This window comes from Rhinolophus ferrumequinum, chromosome 14 (assembly GCF_004115265.2).
Source record: "Rhinolophus ferrumequinum isolate MPI-CBG mRhiFer1 chromosome 14, mRhiFer1_v1.p, whole genome shotgun sequence".
NCBI lineage: Eukaryota > Metazoa > Chordata > Mammalia > Chiroptera > Rhinolophidae > Rhinolophus > Rhinolophus ferrumequinum.
The window spans coordinates 65,580,539-65,586,538 of NC_046297.1; positions in this window are offsets into that span (position 1 = coordinate 65,580,539).

Sequence of the window (6,000 nt, forward strand, 5' to 3'; positions counted from 1 at the left end):
AAATAATTACTGAGCACAAACTATGTGGTAGGCCCCCATCCTTCGTGCTTAGAATATCTCAATGAACAGAAAATAAAATAAAAATAACAAAGAGACAAAATCCTATCCTTGTGGAGCTTACATCCTAGTCGGGAAAAGAAGCATAGAAAATTAGTGTCATAATGGATTAGAGGTGATGAGGTCCATGGAGCAGAAAAGAAGAAAAACAGTAGAGCAGGGTAAGAGGAGATCAGGAAAACTGGCATGTCTACATTAATGGTAGCTTTTAACAATCAATGGCATCTTAGGAACAAGGAATGGTTATTAGCATCAGCACATAAAACCTCACTTGCAAAATGTTTTCATGTTCAAATGAAACAGAACAAAAAGGTGTGAATTGCGGGGGGCATTGCAGTCTGCCACTGACCCCTTTCTATCTCACCCCGCCCCCTCCATGCCCCAGACCTTCTTTCTTGCTTCCCTCATTGAAGCTCCCTGGCTTGTGGACAGTCCCTCAGAGCCTTGGGCTCATTTTATGCTCTGTTTTCCTGTCCTAGAAGCACTGTGTGGTGAGGTCTCATTGACTGAGTATGACACCATCAATTCATTGTTACTGGACATTTGTTCAATTTCCTCCTTTACAGAGAGGGAAACTGAGGTCCAAATTTATTAAGGAAGGGCTTCATTACAACTATACAACACAAGATGGTGAGCAAGGACCAGGGAATATAGATGAGATAGAAGGGGTTTGTTCAGCAGATTTGGGGCATCTGAGTGAAATGCTGCCCCCCACAAGCCCTGGATGTTACTGGAGGGACGTGGGGTTTCTTACCACATATGGGATGGGGACTTAGGCAATTTTAGCTCATCTCAAAAGACAGCTGACCTCAGCTGACCATTGGGTTATGGTGTAGTATAGCTTGTATTCATTTTTGCTTAATTTTTAAAATGTGATGTGATAATACTATATATAAGTGTTTACATTTCTAGTTTCTTTAAAAATTTTAGGATCATCTTTGAATGTAAATAATCGTGAAATCTTTGATAATGAGGAAGAAGAACGCATAGTAAGGAAAGGTATGTGTGTCTGTGTTTGTGTTAAAGTCTCCCACAATATAACAGATTTGTCTATTTTCATTTTAGTTCTGTCAATTTTCACTTTATATATATTTGAGGCTATGTTATTAGAAGCTTCTAAATTTAGAATTGTTATAGCTTCCTGGTGGATTTAATTTTTTCATTATGAAACATCCCTTTTTATCTCTTGAAATGCTTCTTGACCTAAAATCTATATTTTCTGATTCTAGTAGAGATATTGCCAGCTTTCTTTGGTGAGTGTTTACATTAGAGAACTTTTTCTATCTTGTTATTTTCCATTCTCTGTCTCTTTAAGTGTATCTCTTGAAAGTTAGCATGTACATAGTTGCTTTTTTTAAAATCCAGCCTGACAACCTTTATATTTTAATTAGATTATTTAGTCCAGTTACATTTAATGTAATTATTGATATATTTGGTCTGTGTGGGTATGTGCTTAATTTGCGATTTACCAAGATATGAGAACTGGCCCCTCATTATATTTTGAAACCCTGATCTTGACTTTGTTTTCCACTGATAGAAAACAGAGTTGATGCAGCCATATGCAACACAAATTTAGAGAAACACAAATGCATAACTGGCCATAGTCAAAAACTAGAAATAACCCAAATGTCCATAAAAAATGGAATGGACAAACATTTGGTAAAATCATACAACTGAGTACTTACACTGCAATTAAAGAAAAAAATAGAACAAAGGAACTATTACTGTAAGTAACCAGAGAGAGAGAGAGAGAGAGAGAGAGAGAGAGAGAGAGAGAGAGAGCATAAAGGTGTAGCTATTGTACGGTTCTACCTATATGAAGTTCAAAAACAGGCAAAACTAATCTATAGTAATAGAGGTCATAAAAGTGATTACCTTTTAGGGGGGATATGGATGGACCGGGAGCGGCATGAGGAAGTCTTCTGAGGTATTAGAAATACTCTATTTCTTGAGCAGGGTGGTGGGTGGCTACACAAGTGTGGACGTATTTGAGATGCACACGAAAGAACTGTGCCCTTAACTTTAAGTTGTACCTAAATTAAAAAGAAAACAAAACCCTGTAGCCTGGGTTCTGTCCCGGGCTGGCAGTCCTGGGGGCTCTACTATAGTTAGTCTTTGGCAGTGACAAGCTCTTACTTGTGCTCTTAGCTGTGCAGGCTCTCTTGGTCCCAACCCGTTGTTGGAGCCATGTTCATGAGCCTACCTGTTGATCCTTGAGTGGCCTGCTCTCCTGCCAGTAAATTCTTTTTGCATCATGTTAGCCTGAGTCGTGTTTGGTTGAGTTTCACACTTTTTTGATGACCTAAGTCCTTTCCTAGCATGTGACCTAGGTCTGGAAAGTAGGATCAAATAAAACAACAAATGTGATTGTATTTTGTCAATTGTAAAGAACCAAGTTACATGAAAGGCAATATTATTAATTTAAAAAAGGCAAAGGAAATTGGTGTATGAAATGCTCAGTTAGTTTGAAACATTAAAATCATTTAAAACCATGCTTTTACAAGGCTGCCTAATTGCAAAAGCTATAAACTCTGTTGGGACAACAACCATAAAAAAAGCGTGACATTTCAAAATGGAATATAAGTCAGGACTGACTAGCTCATGATGGTTATTGTAGCAGAATTGTTATTTTGGTTTAATGGGACACGTTAAAAATACAATTAGATCTTTAGACTCTAGCAGAACAAAAACACGTAATGAAATGAAGATAGCAGGTATATGGGAGGATAATGTTACATAAGGAAATTATTTTGGTGAACTTTATTTGAATCAGGATGATTCATAATTGTATAATTAGGTATTTCAATTTAAACATAAAATGGAAGAAATTACACAAGGAGCAAACAAAGCATCTCTCCCTGGTGCTTCTCATTGAAATATATTAATGAGACATTGACATTGGGTTGTTTTTGTTTTGTTTTGTTTTGTTTTGTTTTGTTTTGTTTTCCAGATAGCAATTTGTGATTAGCTGATGGCCTGTTGTGTGCAAATGTTTCCTCTTAGTTTGGAAATGTGGACGTTCAGGGAGGCAGTTCTGTCTTTGCTCACTCTTCCCTGAAGTCTAGGTCTCCTTGAGAACTCATGTCCCATTGCCTCTGCACCCTGGAGGTTTCTGAGTGGCCAGTCAGTAGTGCATTGTGGGAGCTGCTCATAGACTTGGTGGGATTTATGGGAAGGGCCTTTGCCTCCAGGGCCGACTGCATTCTGTGTCAGCTTGTCAGACTGATGTGTTGTCTCTGGAATCAGACTGGCTTTCTTACCTCTTCCTCCTGCCATCTTTGTTCAGCTGTTCCACTCAGGATCGATCTTGGGCAGACACATCAGTCACCCAAAAGGTGGCCAATTCATTCATCGGAGAGGAAACAGTTTTACAGTTTGTACCTAAACTGTCTCATTTGAGACTCCCAACCAGACTAGGTCTAAATATTGTTTTCAGCCCCATCCCCCAGTTTTTTCTCTCTTTTCTTTCTTTTTTTTTTTTTGGCACATGAGAAAACCACCGACAGATGATCATGTGTCAAAGAAAAGAAAAGTTCTCATTACTGTCTTTCTGATTAGATTATTCCATCTTCCCGCTTTCTAATGTTATGTCCCTGGAAAAACAACTTGGCCCTTCTTAAAAACTGACAAGCGGCCCCTGTTGCCGTAAGATAAGAGCCAAACGTCTTAGTATTCATGGTCAAAGTATTTCATAATCTAGTCCAAACCAACCTGGCCAGTCAGACCTGGGAAAAGAGGAGGAAACCGTGGTTGATGGGGAGACCAACTGAGAAATGTTTGAAACTATCCAGGTACTTAATGAAGTCTTGCACTAGTAGGTGACAGTGGTCCCAATGTGGGTGCTAGGGTAGGCCCTAGTCCAGTCTCACTGGTGCCTTTATAAGAAGAGGAATTTATGACATGACACACAGAGAAAGATCATGGAGGAGACGGCCCTCACCAGCCAAGGAAAGAGGCCTCAGACGAAACCGCTCTGCCGACACCTTGATCTCAAACTCTCAGCTTCCAAAATGGTGTGGAAATAAATGTCTGTTGTTTAAGCCACTCGGTTTGTGGTACTTTGCTATGGCAGCCCTAGAGAACTAATATATTAGTGTCTACCTCAAAGAGTTATGTGCTTCAAAAGAGATAATATATGTGGGAAAATCGTCAGTCATTCATTCTGTCCACAAAAATGTGTTGAGTGCCTACTCCATGCCACTGACTGTATCTGACACAGACGCATATGTTGGTGAATATGATAATTACCAACCAGAGACAAATTGGCGGGCGAATTTTCTCATACCTTTTTTTTTTTTCAAAATGACAACTGCCACATCTCCTCCTCAGCCTGATTCATCAGGGGGCACGGGGATGACACGGTTTCATGCATAATTATAGGTGTCTCTTCCCTCCGTTACCTCATAGCCTTACTTCTCACTCCAGAGGCCATAAATCTCACTCCCCATGAGGTCATCTGGCTGTATGAAAGTCCCCAAAGACCTTACCGAAAACCTGACGCGGAATAATCAATGACACAATTGCCAGCAAGGGCTCCATAGCATAACATCTTGTTCCTTCCGGTTTCCAGTATGAGTCAGCCATTGGGTTTCTTGACCCTGAGCTTGATGCAGGGGCCAGACAGGGAGTTGCAAGGCCTTAGAGAAGGGACCCTTTAGGGCAGCAGAATCTCAGGGTTGGGAGTTTCCCCGGAAACCCATCATCTGCTTGGGCCATCTCACTCCAAGACAGATGCATCGAACCCCAGTAGAGAGAGAGACATTGCTACCTACCCTGATTAGTGAGAGTGGGAGTGGGGTAACAACAACCTCTAGACTGATGTGTCTCCCCTAGATGACTCATCTGAATTCACTCTCTCTCCAATTTAACCAAATTGCATTCAGTGTTTCCTGGGCACTGGGCACAGCGCTGGCAGTGGAGGATGACAATGAACTAGACAGCCTTTGCCCTTGAGGAGCCCGCTGTCTCGTGGGGGAGACACACAGGAACACACGATGATGACGGTGCCCCCTGACAAGGGTTACAAAAGAGGCAGACAGAAAGTGCTGTGAGGAAGGAGCTGAGACAAAATAATTCCATCCGGGTGTGTGTCGTGCAGTGTTATCTGTGAGTTGAGGCCACAAATGTTTCCAAGACACCATTGATTGTCAGCTGTTGTCTGATTCAGTAACCGTTTTGGGGTAAAAATCAGAAGTATTGCCACACTGCATGGTCACAGTGCTTAGAAGATGCATTACAGGAATGTGAACATTGTGAGACTAACACTGTTTGAACCCCCTTTCTGCTAAACCTGGAATCTCCTACACCTGGGTGAGAACCCCAAAAGTCTGTGCTCAGCCTAGGGGTGGGCAGGACCAGCTTAGGGGCCCAGTATAGAGCTGAGAAGGCAGGAGGGAATCCACTGGCCAGACACCAAATCATAACTAGCCAATGCTGGAGATATAAGAAGATGGAGGAAACAATGATTCCAGCACTCCTCCCAAGAAGAATACAGTACATGAGGGTTAGAAGTATTTTGACAAGATGCTTATGGGCGAGAGCCTCCCAAAAGCTAATCGGGCTGCTAATTGCCCTCCAAGGAGGCTGAGACGGGGTCCATTGTGGGGGCTCTGATTTTGCAAAGTGGGATGTGCAAGCTCAAAGCCAAATCGCTGTGATAATGGGGGACAGGCTGGGGTAGCTTCCAGCAGCCCTTTTCGCCCACCACCCCTTTTCTTTAAATAAATGCTGAATGAATACTTAAAGAATATCTATATGAAGGTGCACTAGATGCTTTGCCTGCCTGAGGCCCCACTTGTTTCTATCCAGTTCTGGCTGAAAAGCAGCATTTCAAAGGCAATAGCCTAGGCATGGATGAAGCGTCAACCCAGAGGCTGGACGCAAGGTGGAAACTGGGGCAGAGGCTATGAAGTGAAGAGCAGGCTGGTTCAGAATGGAGTGGGG